Genomic DNA, 17,904 nt, shown 5'->3' with positions numbered 1-17,904 from the left:
TATCTTTTCTTATGTTTAGGACTATACATTCTGCAGAAGGCTAAACGATCTACATTTGAACATCTGCTAGCTAATCCAGATCTTTCTGTAAGACGTAACAACATCTGTTTTTTTTTTAAATGGCAGAAAAGAACAAGTGTTCTCACAGAGCCAGTCTTTGATTTTCAGTTTTCTACTCTGCAGGCTATCTGACTCTGAAGTCTTCTGCCAGTGGAGAACAAGCCAGTTTTCATCTGCAATCTGCACATGCTGGCTGAAGAAAAAATACCACTCCAATACCCTGCTTGGCCAAGGGAAAGAAGGGACACAATCTTCTGCTGGCATTTTTTTGCAAGGGTGATGGGGATCAATTGGCACCAGCCAGAACTGTATATATTGACAGTCTCCTAGAGGGAAAAGCAAGATGAGTCTACAAACTGCTCCAGATCTGCTGCTTTTTTGCAGGTTAGAAGAGTTTTCTCAGGATTACTTCCCTCCAGTTGGGGCATGTGACTAATTACCTCCCATTCTCTGCCTCCTTCTCCTCACTGCAGCGCAGCTCAGCAGCACAGACACATCACAGGACATGACATATTTCCATAGTGCCTGTAGGACCAGAAGTCTGTAGGAAGCTGGTGCCTCTGGAAGTGTTGCATACAGAACAGCCAGAGAAGCAGCAAAGCTTGTCATGTGGGATGGAAAGGAGGAATAGGAAAACTGGTATAGCATACAGGAGCATTAACTACCTCCTTATCTCTCAGGCATAAGCAAATCATCCTAGCTCCGTGTGGCAAGTGTACCAGTCAGACGTTCTGGGAATGGGTGGAAAGACTTCAGAGTGACTGGACACCCCACCACTTTGTGCTCCCTCTACATTATTTTTGCTCCTGAATTTTTATCCCACTAGCATGCTTTTTTGTTCCTCTTGTTTTTAAATTAGGCCTTTGTGTTTCTTCTACTCTAGGTTTTAGCTCAACCACTCTTCAGCAGAATATAACAGCTACAAACACAATAAGCAGATGCCACTGGAGCAAATGAAACTACATTCCTCGCCCTGAGGCCTAGCATGCTGTTTTCTGTCAATGCTTCTCATACTGCGAGTCTCCATACCAGAGGAAGAAAAACACATATAATCAACTATGCCTCTGTATTTCCCGTCAGCTAAAAAAAAAAACCTGAAAAAAGCTAAAACAACCTTTCTGAAATTCCCATTGAAAATCAAAATTGATCAAGACAGCACCACTTACCAGAATTTCCCCCCCAAGCAGAGCAAGTTTACGTTCACCACATTTCCTCAAAAATGGCTCGAAAACATGCCCTGTAAAATAAGAGAGAAAGGGAAAGAAAAAATTAGTGACTGGAACACCACAAATTATGTTACACTTCTTTCTCACTCTGCTAGCATTTATCATCAAAATTCCACCATTTTTCCTCATTTAGGGAAGGAGGTAATTGGATTTGAACCTTCACAACTAATTATTAAATTCCCCCAGTATTATGCAAAATATTAAAATAACTGCAAGACTCTCTCAGACTGCTCAGACACATCACTGTCACTGACACGACAGCTATTCAGACTTCAGGGAGACAAGGTCAACAACATGAAACACGCAGCAGCAGACAGCAAGTGTGCCAATTATTTTAGATCCAGCCCTAAAAACATTGGTCAACCCAGTGATTTTGCTTTAGCAAACTGTTTTTTAAATATGATGCATGTACAGCTCTCGACAGCCTCCTTGTTTGAAAACTACGCAAAGAAAAAAAAAGGGTTTGTGCCACACTACATTTTTTAGACTATATTAATTACTCAGCATTGTCTAGAAGAACAAAGAGGGAGAAGAAGTAAGTCAACGCAATATTCAGTTTGACACACACTAGGGCCATTTTGAAGAAGATGGAGAGCAGAAGTGACAAATGCCATCGTTTTGCCAATCCTGAGTAAATTTCAAATGACAGCTACTCCTTATTTTTCCTTGAGGCGAAATCTTTGAAAGAACAACTCATGGAGTGCAGACTAACAATGATGTTAAAACGTTTAGTTTGTAAATTCCTAGAAGATGGAGGAGCTCTGATTCTGCTGGCATTCAGGTTTGGGAGCGGTAACTGTACAGAAAACGGAGAAGGACACGCATTTCAGTGCCCAGGTGTCCAAACCAGACTGAATCTTGAACTGCTTTAAACTCCCACTCCCCTCCAAGTACATGGCTGAATTTTCCACAAGAGAGTCATCAGTGAAATTACTGCTGGATGAGTAACTTTACAGCTATACACAGATGACTTGGAGCCCTGCATTATTGATTGCGGAAACCTGTCTCAGCTGCAGAAGCAGCAGATATTTGCACCAGCCCCTCTCCTGAAGGATGCTGTAGGCATGCGCAGGAAAGGAAGGGGGAATGACTTCTTAGGTCAAGTTACTTTTACTGGTCATCGTTGCATGAAAAGTAGCTACGAAAATAAAATTTCTATTAAGGAATAAGCAAATAAATCTTCCTTAAAACATGGCAACTAGATTACACTGCTCTAAATCTCAACTAGTAAGCAGACCTCTTATCTCATAAGGCTGAGACTTTATTTTGGGTGGAAAGTTCAAGGCAGGGAGAGAAGGAAAAAAAAAAGAATCATTACAAATCATAAGAGGTTGTTGCAAAAGATTTTAGGAACGGACATTTTTAATCACAAAACTACAAACTAAAGTGTCTTCTTCTCTGCTTGCTGTCTTTGTTTAGTGGTTGAGAAAAAAACCTGGGCATATCAAGGAATAAAGAAAAAAAAAACAAATCCCCCCCTCCCCCAACACCTTTTGTACAGCTTGACAGAATTTGTGAAATCACTGAAAAGAAGATGGGTCTTAACTGCTTTGCTCAAACTTGGGGAAGGTGGTTATTATTCAAGTGCCATCCATTTGCCTCCCTAGCTTCCAGGCATTTGGCCTGGAAAGAAAAAATCAAGTCTAGAAGCTCTGCTTCTGCCTCCAAACTAATTGGATAACATCTGCATGCAGAAAAGTTAGGAGCTTAAGAGACAAGCCAGGTCCGAAACAATCCAATAGCACCTCGACTCCGCATTAGCTCATTATTTTCTTCTACACCAAGAGACTGATTTAATAATTTCCCCAGAGAAGTGACAAATAAGGCAAACTCGTACCCCACGTTGCCGGTCCTGTGAATACTTGAAAGACAGGGGCTGGCACCACTGCCAAAAGGGGCTGAGCCCTCCCCGGCGCTGGTGCAGAGCTTCTGGATGCGGCCCCAGCCGCGCTCCCTCCCTTCCTCCCTCACGCCAGCACAAATGCCTGTGCAGCAAATGGGGCTGAGGGAGCAACCGGGATTAAAATGAACTGGGTGAATTCTTTAGCCCAGTTTTTGCAAAATAACTGCAAAAGAAAAAAGCTTTTGCTGGCACTAGGGAAAAAGAGCGGAGAGGATGGACAGGCAGATGTAGGATCTGGGGAATGGCAGGTCCGCTTACTTGGCTGCAGTGCTAGTTTCAACCAACAGTAAAACTCCACTGTTAGGGTACTGGATTGCAGGCAGCTGCCTTAATATATGCTAAAGGACTCTAGTTCAAGCCCTCCCTTGAGACCATGCACGACAAAAACTAGCAAGAGGGCTAAGCAAAGGGGTGTCTAGTTAAAACTGAGGCAGACACACAATTTAACACATCTCTAGCCTTGCAAGATCCTTTAAACTTTGGGGGTGGGAGGTAGAAAGCTTGAAACTTTTCCAGAGGATGCTTTTTGCTTCATTTCAGATGATGCAAAATGTGCCCTGTCTCTCTGGCTACAAAGAAGATGAGGTATTTGGGGCTAGAGCGGGGCAGGGAGGGAGAAGGGAAGGGAACATTTTTTGCTGCATAATTAGGGGCGGGGGCTGGACATGGCTTGCAGAAAAAAAACAAAGATTATTCACTCTTTGTTCAGTCTGGAGTCGGTACAGAACTCGGTTTAGCCTTAATGATTTTCATTCTCCCTAAGCATGTAGGAGGAATATTCCTTTTTCTTGAAGGCTTTGGATAACGTTACTTATCTCCAAATTCTGACCAGCACTTTTCAGAAAAGCTTTGCTGACTTTGGAGAACACAGCACAGGAAATGCAAAATAAATTAATATAGGCTTTGAGGCACACCAATTTTGGCTTCTTTTGCAATCATACAATAAATAGAAGAGGCGACAAAAGGTTTGTCTGACCGGAATTACTAATGTAAGAGAGCTTGCCTTCCCAAGTTTCTGTGCTTGGGAAAAATGAAAACCTGGAGGTAGCCATCTGCCTGTTCAGTGAAAGGTGCTCTTTTGGATAAGTCTATTTTCACAAATAGTTCTTTTAACAGAAGGCATCTACAGTAAAAGATTTTTATTTGCTTCCATTATGAAGAGTTGGCTCTAAGTGTACAACGGCATACCCTAATATCCAACAGGCTGCTGGCACCAACTGAATGGCATATAGTAAAAATTTCAGTTTACTTGTTACCCCAGCCAGGGGAAGAGCAGGGAAGGAAGAGGAGAAGTTGCAGGCGAAGGAAAAGTGTTGAGAACGAAAACCTTTTCTGAAAAAAATCACATTGAACTCCCCTTCTGCTTGCCATCTAAAATCAAATACAGAATAAGGAAGTTTTAGAGGACAATCAAATGAATAGTATTACATTTAAGCAACATCAGCTTCCCGTAAGTAGCTGCAACTTGCTACCCATCCCAGGCCAAAACATTTACAACAGGGTCACCCCAAACTGTGACACACATGTCACTGCCAATATGAAAGCGGTGTCCAAATGAAAGCTGTCCAAGCATCTCCTCCTAAATGGTAAGACACGGTAAAATACTTAGCACACCAACAGACATGAAAAGTTGCTCTGAAGCTCAAAAAGACTTGATGTGAAACTTTAAAGAAAAACAAAACACTCTTGGGAAATAATCAGGCTTATTATCTGTCAGGAACAGCCTTTTCCTGTAAGCAGCACCAGCTTCAACAAATTGGAATTTTTTACCAAAAAAGCATACCCCCCCCCCACCACCCCCGGGTTGCACATACACCAGCAGTGTTTTTATGTAGCCTTGTGTAAAAATTACTTTATTTTTGTGAAGAAAAAAAGTATTTTGTGAAACAGAATACGGTGAGTAGCATAACGACGCATCATTCACGTGTTCAGTTTCATGACATTGCCTGCTTCATGAGACAACCCTTGCTTATTCTCATCAGCTTCCAGATATGTTTTTGTCAGTTCATACTGGGATCAGAATTAAGTTTATTACCACTGGCAAAAGAGAAATCACTGCCAGGAGACATAGTAACTACTGTTTTTTCAAGCCTGCACTCCCAAATCCATTAACATCCACCGACTTCAAGGATCTTTGGATCAAGTCCACTGTGAAGAATCCTAGACAAGAACCCACAAAACCCTCTTATTTTTCTTTAGAGCAAAAATTGTTCGGTGACAATTTACACACCATCTGAAACAGATAAAAACACGATTTAAAGCATAAAAACAGTTACACGGAGGATTCTGGTTTGGTATATGTTGCAGTTGTTGCAGTTCATGCGAGCTTCACCCAGGTGGAGGAAGTGGCTGGCTGAAGTCATAATTAGTCTCAAATACTTTTCAAATGCTAGTTGATGCAATTCAGTTTATGATACTCAAACACAGAAGAAAATCTACACAGTGATAAGCATCTGTCAGTTTTCTATTAATAACATGCTTCTGCTGCTGTTTTTTCAAACCTCAAGTAGAAGCAGGCATCCCTGGTTCTTGGGCTGCTATTTTACTTGGCAAAAAATGGGAAGAAGAAGGTTTTCAGGTTGGAGAACAGTTTACAAATGAACATATCTAGGTCAGGATGTATAACCTGTAAATGAGCTGGAGAAAGTGTTGATAGTCTGCAGAGCAATAGCCTTCCTTTGTCATATGTTCTAATGTCATTTGTGCTTATTTTACAACACATCATATTACATAGCTTTTGGGCCATGAAATAGTCCAGAAAGTATTTTTCAGTAGTAAGTTACTATGGCCCTACAGTAACAGAGTCTTGAGTCACCCTTTGCAGACAGGTTGAGGACTCTGTTACCTGGGAGGCTGCTGACACTGGTGTTTGAACACGTGTATGCAGGTGTGCGTGTTCAGTTTTGCCTGAACAGTTTTTTTTTTGCCTGAAACAGTTTTTCTGTTTTCAGAAAAACAATCACCTCCTGCATACTGACTTTATATGGCCAGTTTATAAAGGAACTGCACATCTTAACTTACATAAAGCAATCTTTTACTGTGCAATGCCAGATTACATATAAAGACCCCTTATCCTGTGAACATCTGAAAGCTTTCCAACAATGAAACGTTAAAAGTTTAAGGGAAGCTTATAGGCTTGCTCTTAGACAGAGACAGAAGCCTTCCTGTTATCCTGAAACTACCCCTTGCTAAGTGAGGGTCCCAGATAGCAGGCACATGATATGAAAAAGCCTGGTCATCAGCAGCGGGGGAAGAGCTGAGCAGCAGAAAAAGGGAGCTCCCAGAGGAAGCAACTCTTGCAACGAGGACAGACACAACCCTGGACAGCAGCAGAGGGAAAAAACCCGTAATACCATTAGAAGACTCTACTTAGACTAAATGCTACTATTCCGGTGGTTCCTCCTCCCGTGCAACAGTGCCAAAACTTGGGAAGAGGACAGTGGCTACAGGACAAGCACCCTGCATTTTTTCATGTGAAACTCACTGGATTTCTAAAACAGTTACTTGAAAGCTTCATGCAGTTGCAGGATGTAAATAAGGATAACTAGGTCCCCCTCTTAAAGGAGTCCCAAAGGAGATTAGTAGTTTCAAAACAAAAATGTTTGTCTGCACTATCATCGAACTTGTGGCTGTCTGAAAGCACATCTTTCAAACTGCTGCCCTTTCCATTCGGAGCAGGAGGACCTCAGATGCGAAGTCACTGTTGCAGCAGCAACAAGTCCTAAGAAACAGGAAACACGGGAGAAAAACATCAGGAAAATACAGAAGCTTTGCTTGAACTTTTTCAACTTTTATAAATGGAGCTACGAAGAGAAAAAAATCCACAAACTGTTAAAGATCATAAGCTGAACTGCTTCTTTTCTGTGCCACTTTAATCTCCTCACACATCAGATTTATTGACTTATCTTTAGCAGATGTGCTGCTGTCAGCTGGTCCCCACGTCCTGTGTGTCCTGTGGCTTCCAGCCCTGCCGAAGCACGCTGCTTGCTCTCCTGCTCCCTAGGATGCTTCACCCCCACAGGCAGTTTAAGCCCCTTGATATTGTCAGCTCAATGTCGGTGATAATAGTACCTTTTTCCCCTCTGAACTTTCAAGCAAGATAAACTAAACTAAATCTTTACATTCACAGCTGCTTTTCCAGGCATCAACTTGCATTGTAACACAGAAGAGAGATGAAAGCATAAAAGGAGCTGGGATCTGAAAACATCAAGGCACCATCTAACCAAACACTCCAGCATGGAGAGTGCCAGTGCAGGTAGAGCGTGTGGATGCATAGAGAGGTAGCAGAGGTAGATGCAATGGATCAGAAGATGTCAAAATGTTAAGAAATACATAGTGGGACAGATAGCAGTTATGGTGAGCAAGTGAAGCACAACACTGTCAGGGTACCAGCGACAGAAGAACAAATGCAACGGCACTCACGGCTTGTTCCTAAATCCCACCTTTTGAAATCGCTCTGATAAGATCCCACAATCTGTGGCATCCCTCACCACCCGCACCGCCTGGGAGAGAAGTGAGTGTGTATCTCTCTATAAGCCGAAAGCCAGCGTGTGTACCGCATACCTCGGCCACCCCGCTGGAACTGCCTGACCCTGTGTCAGGCAGCCGTTGGCAATCACGAGGGCTGAGCAATCAATGGGGGAAGCTATTAGCAAGCTCAACACCGAGCATGCACTTAAGACTGAGAATGTTATTCATATATGAGGAACACGTGATTGCAGCAACATGCTTTAGTTCTCAAAACAGTAGAAAAATTACTTCATTGATTGCGGGAAGACTGTTCACATTTCTCTTTGCAGAAAAATGAGAAGTACTATGACGCAAACAATTTTTTTTTAAAATAAATGAATGGAGCCCATAGCCCTAAAAATAGCTTGCGCTCTCCAACCCTCTGAGCTGGCTCCTAGGAACACTGCTGGGCACTCCTGGAGCTGAGGGAGGGCACAGGCAGGGACGCCGTGGCTGGAGGCAGCACTGTGTCCCTCTCCCGCACCCTCAGCCTGCACATCCTTAGCTGCCTAATATCCCAGTGGCATCAGTGAACAGCTTCTACGGCCAGAAATAAGCACTCACATCATTATGGAAGTTAAAAAAGATAGCAAGGAAAAAAAAACCAAGCATAATGTAAGATTTTAGAAGCTTTTGTTTTAATAATTGATTTTGCAGTTTGTCTCAAAGAAGAAAATGTTTTTCTTCTGAAGATACAGGATTGACCCTAAAGTACCTTTAGCAGAAACTGGCTAAACAGCATATTTATAAACTCTCTGCAGAAGCACTAAAGGCCATTTAGAAGGGCAAATACATTGCAATGTAAATCTAGGTTTTTATAGACAAAATTTTGTTTTTATAAACAATTGCTTTCATAAACAATTTTTCCCCTCCCCCTTAAGAGAGAATCTTACTTATGCAATAATTTTTGTGCTTTAATCAGTGTCCAGGGTTTTAATTAAGCATGTTATATGCCATACAATGGAAATGAACACATCCATATACGATATATATAGAATATATATGCTAATATATAGGTGTGGCTGTGGGTGTCGGTCTCTTCTCCCAGGTAACAAGCGATAGTACACGAGGAAATGGCCTCAAGTTGCACTAGGGGAGGTTTAGATTGGATATCAGGAAAAAATTCTTCACTGAATGGGTTGTCAAGCAGTGGAACAGGCTGCCCAGGGAAGTGGTGGAGTCACCATCCCTGGAGGTATTTAAGACGTGTAGATGTGGTACTTAGGGACATGGTTTAGTGGTGGACTTGGCAGTGCTAGGTTAATGGTTGGACTTGATCTTAAAGGTCCTTTCCAACCAAAATGATTTATGATTCTAATGATGTTGCAATACTCTAGTACCGACAACGTCAGCCATTCCAATTGTGCAAGAAATCATACAAAATACACACATGGGAAGAAACGGTCTCAAGTCATGGCCAGTTTACTTCCAGGCTTTAAACTTTTAAAGAATTCAGCATATATCCTATATTCTTAGGACAAATTGGGGGTGAAAAGGGAACAGTGTATTACTAAGAACTTCTTGTAGTTCTGTCAATTCATAGATTTAGCTAGTTTGAACTTTGTCAAATAATATTTATATCTTGTACATGTAATACTTTAATGCATTAATCACTCCATATTTTGTACATTTGGTTTTCCTAACTACTGTAATCCCAAAATTGTCTGGGAGTAAGATGAAAGTGTGGCACAGTCTGCAATCTTGCCCCATGAACTGGGAAGGGGAGGCAAAGCGTGTCTTTGCAGAAGCTATGCCACTGACACATGGTTGCATTTCCTGATGTGAAATATAAAGATGTTGAAAAGAGGCTGAAATTTTGCAAAAGTGTGCTATTTGTAAACCTATTTCTGTATCAAAGAAAGCCTGTAAAGGGAAAAGTAAACAGTGTAAGAAAAGAATATAGCAACATGATTAAAACACAAACAATGAAAATGCTGCACTGTAAACTATTAACTACAACGAGCTGAAAATAAACTGTTTCCTTTTTGCCATGTTCACTTTAATCTTCTAAGAGGCAGGAAGGGGGATGACGGGAGGAGGCAGCAGTTTCAGACTTGTGGAGCTTATCAAATCCCAAATCGGATGATTAGAGCAAAGCTAAGAAGAAAACATCCTCTCTCTCCACCTCCCTCCCTCCCCAGAAAGGAAGCACAGCCTTGAGGACCGATCTGCGATGTTTGTTTGTTGCTCTTTAAAGGATTGCTCTGGAGAGCATTTTTCCTAAGCTGTTTTTATCTCTTTCTGGAAGTTTCAAAATAAACAAGAGTACTGGAAATGGAACAACAGAAAACGTGACTTTCTGGTTTATTTTTTTTATAGCGAGACAAGTTGTGTAAAGCAAATAGATAAGGTCCTTGATTGTCATACAACACAAAGCGGAAGGGGATAAGAGCTTTAAATCTGAGAAGCATCATTGCAAAACCTAGGAAAAATCATTGATGGGCTGAGGGTGGGGAAAAGTGAAAAACAGAGGGCTGTCTCTCATGCTACTTCATTGATTATTTATTTACTTATTTTCGTGATGAGATTTCATGTTGGTGAGTTCTATATCCAGGAAAGAAAAAAAAAAGAACCACCCAAAAAAGTCACTGTATTTTGACAGTTTACTTCCCAAAAAAAACCCTGCTCTCTAGTGGCTTCCAAAAAAGACCCTCCCATAATGAAAAACAGGAAATTAAATTCTCAGGACAACGCACCAGAAGTACAAACAAAAAGATTTTGCAGTGACATAATGCTTCGGCCTCAAGCGTGAGATCAAGTCTTTATTCTTTCACGCTGCCCTTAAATACATCAGGTCTCCCCTTAGAAAGCAAGTGTCCCGGCGTGAACCAGAATAAACACAACGTTCGTGTAATTCCAGGATTGCGATACATTAATATAAACCTCTTTGCAATACAAAAGCCACACAAAAGCATTTATTTTGCTGAAAGATTCTATGGATTTAAAATGTCATTACTATTCAGTATAACTCCCCTCCCCTACTTTTTTTGTCTTTTGTTTTTCAAGATTAAGCAAATGCCTGAGCGGTGGAACTAATGAAACTGGATTTCCAGCTTGTTTGGGCTCGTGATGCTAAATTTACAATGCGAGTCCCTCCGGGGCTGCATCCCAGTGCTCCTGGTTCCCCCACACCCTCGGGTGCCCGGTACCCGGCCACATCTGCTGGGCAAGCCTTGCTGCAGCCGCCAGCCAGCTGCTCCGGGGGTGCCTGCGGCACCCTGCCCCTGCCACCCCACACCCAGCCCACCTCCTCGCAGCAGCTAATGCATCAGAGAAAGGACGGGGAAGCCTGATGCTGCCCCTGAAGCCCCCTCCCTGGTGAGACAGCCTGCAAAGTTATAAAGGGGAGGACTGGCGCGCAGACACGCTGAGCTAACAGCCTAACCCCCACTTCCTCAGGAAACGAGGCTAAAAATCTGTTTTGTCTCTTGCTGTGTCCCCCCTCCCCGCCCTCAGCTATGCAGATATAGTATTAAAAAAAAGCATAGCATAAATGTAAGGCTTAAGGGCTATACTATATCCCCGAACAGCATCTGGATTACTGTCTCCGGCATGTTTCAGAAGTGTCATTGGCTTCCTGTTTAATATTCGTGTTTTATTGCTGCACAAAGTCAGCCTCTGCTCAAAGAGCAATATATTACTCTCACATCCTCCGAGCAGATCCTTAATGACGATATTCTGGTTTCTTGATATTCAGAGACTTTCTGTTGGTACCAGCAGAAGATCAGCATATGGTTGAATGCACAGCACGAAGAGAAGCCAGCTCCCCCTGTTAAAACTGAGCCACAGGATGGAAAGGGACCTTTAATGACCATCTAGGCTCCTTCACCGCTCAAGGCAGGATCGAGTACATTTATGCTCTTCTTTTTATTAGGCCACCTGACCCAGCTGAGGGAAAACAGATATGCTTTGGGGCTCTGAGTCCCTTTCTGAGCCCGAAACCTCATGCCCGCGTCGCCCTGGTCCAGCCCTCAGCCACGCCAGTTGGTCTAATAGGAGATCCTTGCCTGCAAACCCTGCCTTCCTTGCATTGCCATGGTTACAATGCTGCTATTACCGTGCATGTCGAGCCTATTTTTAAAAGCCTGCAATGACAGAAGATGCTGGTTAAGGCCTTAATTTCAATAAGGTCTAAAATTCCTCCAACGAGTGCTTACTATTTGTACAAGTGCTGTACTCTGAAACCAGAGATGGGTGGTGAGCTGCCTCAGGCAGGGACTCTGCATTGCCTGAATCCCAGAAAAAAGGAGGATTTTAAAGGAGGGACCTAAAGGACAAGATGAAAGTAGTCCTGCCAACATTGATGGGGTGGGTTAGGTCAGCAGAAAACATGTAACTACTTGTTAGAAAGCAACCCGTGTGTGCTGGAGAGACAGGCGTCACGGGTGGCTGGAGGAGAAAGACGCCCTCTCGGAGCTGGCTGACGGATGGGAATTAGGGAGGGAGCGAGGGGCTTTGGTGATGAAGGTGGGCACCTTGTGCTGAATAACGAAGGAACCAGTAGAGGAACGCATAGGGGAGGTTACACTGTTAAATAATGAGGAAGAGGGACAAATTCCTTTTGCAAAGAATTCTGGATAGATGGAATTATAATTTGACGAGGCCAGAGGAAAGGATGTTGCAGTAATTCAAGACATCAAATGAGTGCTTAGATGTGCATTTTAACTGTGTGGTTTGGATAGCACAGGGCCTTTCTTAAGAGACATTACGCAGGAAGAATCTGCTGATCTTGGAGTAAAGACAGAGGGAACAGGGAGATGGACAGATTTTGGCCTGACTGAGGGACACTGGTGTTGATCATGGCAACAGAGGTGGGAGATAACGGTGAGAGCTGCAGGTGGAGGGACGAAGGGATGTATCAATGGATATCTGTTTAGCCATGCTGAATGAGACTTGATGGCTTGGTATCCACAAAGAAGTGAAGAAAGACTAATTGAGATGATAGCTTAGACAAGGGGAGAGAGGACTAGTTTTATGTTCCAGTCCTAAGAATCATATATACGCATATCTACATATCTATGACTCTATGATGATTTTTATATATATGTTTTTGTATATAAATACGTATTTACATATATACATGTAATGGTTCTATCTGTAGGCAAAGGAACCTGAAATAAAGTTGTAGTCACAGAATCACAGAATCAACCAGGTTGGAAGAGACCTCGGGGATCATTGAGTCCAACCATTGCCCTGACACCACCCTGTCAACTAGACCATGGCACTAAGTGCCATGTCCAGTCTTTTCTTAAGCACATCCAGACATGGTGACTCCACCACCTCCCTGGGCAGCCCATTCCAATGTCTAATGACCCTTTCTGAAAAGAAATTCTTCCTAATGTCCAACCTGAACCTCCCCTGGCGAAGCTTGAGGCTGTGTCCTCTTGTCCTATCGCTAGTTGCCTGGGAGAAGAGGCCAACTCCCACTTCAGGAGAACAGGAGAAGAGAAAGAACACAGACCTGAACTCCCTGCCAAAAAAAGAAGTGGAAAAAGGTCTTTCCCCTTATTCCTTTTTCATAGCATGACAGGTAACAAAACACGCAGTAGCAAAATGCCTGTTAACACCTTGGAAAGTTTAAGCCATCAAAAAAAAAATTTAAAAATTATTGTTGTAGCCAGCTTCCGCATCCTGCAGCTTGACAAATCCCTCCGTGTTTGGAGGGCAGGTGTCCCACGCGCTCACACACCTCACGGGACGTGTGAGCAGCTACTGGCCCTGTCAGCAGTCTCTTAGCTGATACAACACCCCTTACAGTACCAGGGCTGTGTATTTTGGTCCAGTGATGGATGTGTGTGTAGCTATGTGTCAAATTTGCCAGCACACCGAGTGCTGGAAACAAATGGCACTTTCAGAGCAGCACATCTGGGTCACTGCCTGCTCTTGCTGTGCTGCGAGGACCTTGGGGAAGAAGAGCGGAGCAGGGAGGAGCAGGCTGCAGATTTGAGGAGCTGTGCTGGCACGTCTTATCTAGGCTACTGGCCATAAACAGGGTACCCTCACCCTGGAACAAGAAAAGTGGATTTTCAGTACTGTACAGGTAAGCCTTTTATACCCCTAAGTGATGAGGTAGCACTGGTTTATTTTCTCCCTACTCACAGTTTTGCAGGTGTAACCAGGCTTATTACAGGGAGCACACTCAACCTCCCCTCCGCCCCAATAAAATAGACCATAAATCACTGAGAAATGACACACAGAAAGCACTCACAGGCTCCGCTTTTTAGTTCTGTAACTAGTTTGGACTCGCACATTTAGGAAATGTCACGTTTGATTTTGACCTAGAATCGAGCTCACTCCGCCTCGCTGGAACACAAGACGCGCCATTCATGCAGCGCTCGGAGCGCAGCCTCCAGCTGCAGAATGTGGGTTACCAGAAGCAGGCGACATCTGAGAAGGAGCATTCAGAGCAGCACGTGTGCCACTTGCAGCCGCGAACGCATTCGATTATGAGCTCTGCGAAATGTATGAATGGTACAGGCTGATGGTACAATCCCTGGAAGTGCATATCCATAACAATCCTATGGAAAAAAAGAGGGATGTGTGCCTGAGAGCCACAAAGAGGCAAGACTTTTTTTTATTTTTATTTTGAGTATGCAAACAAGCTAATTCATTTCTCCTCCAAAAACCATTTGCACAATCTGGAAGCCACTGTAAGGGCCAGTTGTGAAGATTTCAACAGCAAACATCATCAGCGACAGCTAAGGGAACCATTAAATCACGTATATTTATCACCATAAATAGATGTGTGATGGAAATCAACTCTTGGTTTCATGGTTGGTGCTATCATGAGGGTTTTGGCTCTTATGACAATGGGACACTCTTTGACAACTATAACCTGTTAGGGAGGGATGAGATCCACCTACCTGAAAGAGGCAAGGGAATCTTTGGCAGCAGGCTGGCCAGCTTGGTGAGGCGGGCTTTAAACTGAAGGACTTAGGGGGAGGGGTCGAGGCTGATAATGCTCATCCCATTGCCTCTATTGGGGGAATAAGCCAGGCCAATCAGAGCAGGGAGAAAGGTTCCTTAGCTGCCTCCCAAGATAGGAACAAGAAGGCCAGCCGCCTCAAGGGTATCTATAGATATCACAGATCCTCTTGCACCTCTCCTGGGAAACCTGCATGCTTGGCTACCTCTCTGAAATGCTTGTATACCAATGCATGCAGCATGGGGAATAAACAGGAAGAACTGGAGATCTATGTGAGGTCGCAGGGCCATGATCTCATTGCAATTACAGAGACACGGTGGGATAGCCTTCATGACTGGAATGCTGTCATGGATGGCTACGTACTTTTTAGGAAGGACAGGTCAGCAAAGCGAGGAGGTGGAGTTGCCCTTTATGTGAGAGAGCAACAGGAATGTATCGAGCTGAGCCTAGGGAAGGATGAAGAACGAGTAGAGGGCCTACGGGTAAGAATTAAGGGGCAGGCTAACATGGGTGACACTGTTGTGGGGGTTTACTACAGGCCACCTGATCAGGAAGAGGAAGTAGATGAGGCCTTCTACAGACAGCTGGAAGTAGCCTCGCGATTGCAGGCCCTAGTTCTCATGGGAGACTTCAATCACCCCAATATCTGCTGGAAAGACAACAAAGCTAGGCACCCACAGTCCAGGAGGTTCCTACAGAGCGTTGACAACAACTTTTTGACACAGGTGGTGGAGGAGCCAATGCGGAGAGGTGCTCTGCTAGACCTTGTGTTGACGAATAACGAAGGTCTCATTGGAGACGTGAAAGTTGGGAGTAGCCTGCGTTGTAGCGACCATGAGATGGTGGAGTTCAGGATTCTGCGTGGAGGAAGCAGGGCAATAAGTAGGACCACAACCCTGGACTTCAGGAGAGCTGACTTTGGCCTCTTCAAGGACCTCCTTGGAGGTATCCCATGGGTTAGGGCTCTAGAGGGCAGGGGCGTCCATGAGAGCTGGTCAATATTCAAACATCACTTCCTCCAAGCTCAAGATCCGTGCATCCTTATGAGTAAGAAATCAAGCAAAGGGAGCAGGAGACCTGCATGGATGAGCAAAGAGCTTCTGACAAAACTGAAATGGAAGAAGGAAGCCTACGGAATGTGGAAAAAGGAACAGGCTACTTGGGAGGAATGTAGGAAGGTTGTCAGAGTATGCAGGGAGGCGACAAGGAAGGCCAAGGCCCGCTTGGAATTAAATCTGGCAAGGGACATCAAAGACAACAAGAAGGGCTTCTTCAAATACATCAGCAGCAAAAGGAAGACTAGGGAAAATGTGGGCCCGCTGCTGAATGAGGAGGGTGCCCTGGTGACAGAGGATACAGAGAAGGCAGAGTTACTGAATGCCTTCTTTGCCACAGTCTTTACTACTAAGGCCAGCCCTCAAGAATCCCAGACCCTGGAGGTACAAGAGAAAGTCTGGAGAAAGGAAGACTTTCCCTTAGTTGAGGAGGATCAAGTTAGAGATCATTTAGACAAACTGGACACCCACATATCTATGGGCCCCGACGGGATGCACCCACGAGTGCTGAGGGAACTGGCAGATGTTATTGCCCAGCCACTCTATCATCTTTGAAAGGTCATGGAGAGGTTCCTGAGGACTGGAGGAAGGCCAATGTCACTCCAGTCTTTAAAAAAGGTAAGAAGGAGGACGCAGGCAACTACAGGCTGGTCAGCCTCACCTCCATCCCTGGAAAGGTGATGGAGCAGCTCATTCTGGATGCCATCTCTAAGCATGTGGAGAAGGTCATCAGAAGTAGTCAACATGGATTCACCAAGAGGAAATCATGCTTGACCAATCTGATAGCCTTCTATGACGATATGACTGGCTGGGTTGATGAGGGGAGAGCAGTGGATGTTATCTACCTTGACTTAGGCAAGGCTTTTGACACTGTCTCCCATAACATCCTCATAGGAAAGCTCAAGAAGTGTGGCTTAGATGAGTGCACAGTGAGGTGGATCGAGAACTGGCTGAATGACAGAGCCCAGAGGGTTGTGATCAGCAGTGCTCAGTCTAGTCGGAGGTCTGTGGCTAGTGGTGTTTCCCAGGGGTCAGTACTGGGCCTGGTCCTGTTTAACTTATTCATCAATGACCTGGATGAAGGAACAGAGTGTACACTCAGCAAATTTGCTGATGACACAAAACTGGGAGGGGTGGCCAATACACCAGAAGGCTGTGCTGCCATTCAGCGAGACCTGGACAGGCGGGAGAGCTGGGCGGAGAGGAACCTCATGAAGTTCAACAAAGGCAAGTGTAGAGTCCTGCACCTTGGGAGGAACAACCCCATGCACCGGTACAGGTTGGGGGCTGTTCTACTGGAGAGCAGCTCTGCAGAGAAGGACCTGGGTGTTCTGGTGGACAACAAGTTCAACATGAGCCAGCAATGTGCCCTTGTGGCCAGGAAGGCCAATGGTATCCTGGGGTGCATTAGGAAGAGTGCGGCCAACAGGTCAAGGGAGGTTATCCTGCCCCTCTACATGGCCCTGGTGAGGCCACATCTGGAGTACTGTGTGCAGTTCTGGGCCCCCCAGTTCAAGAAAGATAAGGAATTACTGGAGAGAGTCCAGTGAAGGGCTACAAAGATGATCAGAGGACTGGAGCATCTCTCTTATGAGGAGAGGCTGAGAGAGCGGGGTCTGTTCAGCTTGGAGAAGAGAAGACTGAGAGGGGATCTTATCAACACTTACAAATACCTCAGGGGTGGGTGTCAAGAGGAGGGGGCCAGACTCTTCTCAGTGGTGCCTAGTGACAGGACAAGGGGCAATGGGCACAAGCTGAAACATGGGAAGTTCCATCTGAATATGAGGAGGAACTTCTTTACTTTGAGGGTGACAGAGCACTGGAACAGGCTGACCAGAGAGGTTGTGGAGTCTCCTTCTCTGGAGATATTCAAAACCCGGCTGGACACAACCCTGTGCAACATGCTCTAGGTGAACCTGCTTTAGCAGCGGGTTGGACTAGATGATCTCCAGAGGTCCCTTCCAACCCTTAACCATTCTGTGATTCTATGAAATCAATAGTCACATTTTAAAACCAAACTATACACACCAAAATCTTCAAGTTCATTTCTCACACATATATTCTTCCATCTAATGGCAAAGTGTCAACAGAATTTGGGACTATGACAGTCCCACAAAGCCACTGGCACTGTGGCTGGACAGCCTATGCAGAAACACTACCTGCCACATCAACACGACCATCTCTCCATGCACCACAGTATTGATCATGGACAACCACCAGTTTATT

General features: G+C 44.4%; 1 protein-coding gene across 4 annotated transcripts in view; it reads right to left on the bottom strand.

The window, feature by feature from the left end:
* The window catches only part of FYN (FYN proto-oncogene, Src family tyrosine kinase), a 150,155-nt gene that overhangs the window by 81,428 nt on the left and 50,823 nt on the right, over positions 1–17,904 (bottom strand). For all 4 annotated transcript variants that reach the window (XM_068404295.1, XM_068404735.1, XM_068404827.1 and 1 more), the window contains exon 2: positions 1,227–1,297. The gene's annotated coding sequence lies outside the window, so the exon portion shown is untranslated. The remainder of the gene's footprint in view (positions 1–1,226; positions 1,298–17,904) is intronic.

This window comes from Nyctibius grandis, chromosome 1 (genome assembly GCF_013368605.1).
Source record: "Nyctibius grandis isolate bNycGra1 chromosome 1, bNycGra1.pri, whole genome shotgun sequence".
In the NCBI taxonomy this organism is placed as follows: Eukaryota; Metazoa; Chordata; class Aves; order Nyctibiiformes; family Nyctibiidae; genus Nyctibius; species Nyctibius grandis.
The sequence above is the reverse complement of the archived record's forward strand: the minus strand, read 5'-3'. Positions and strand labels throughout refer to the sequence as shown.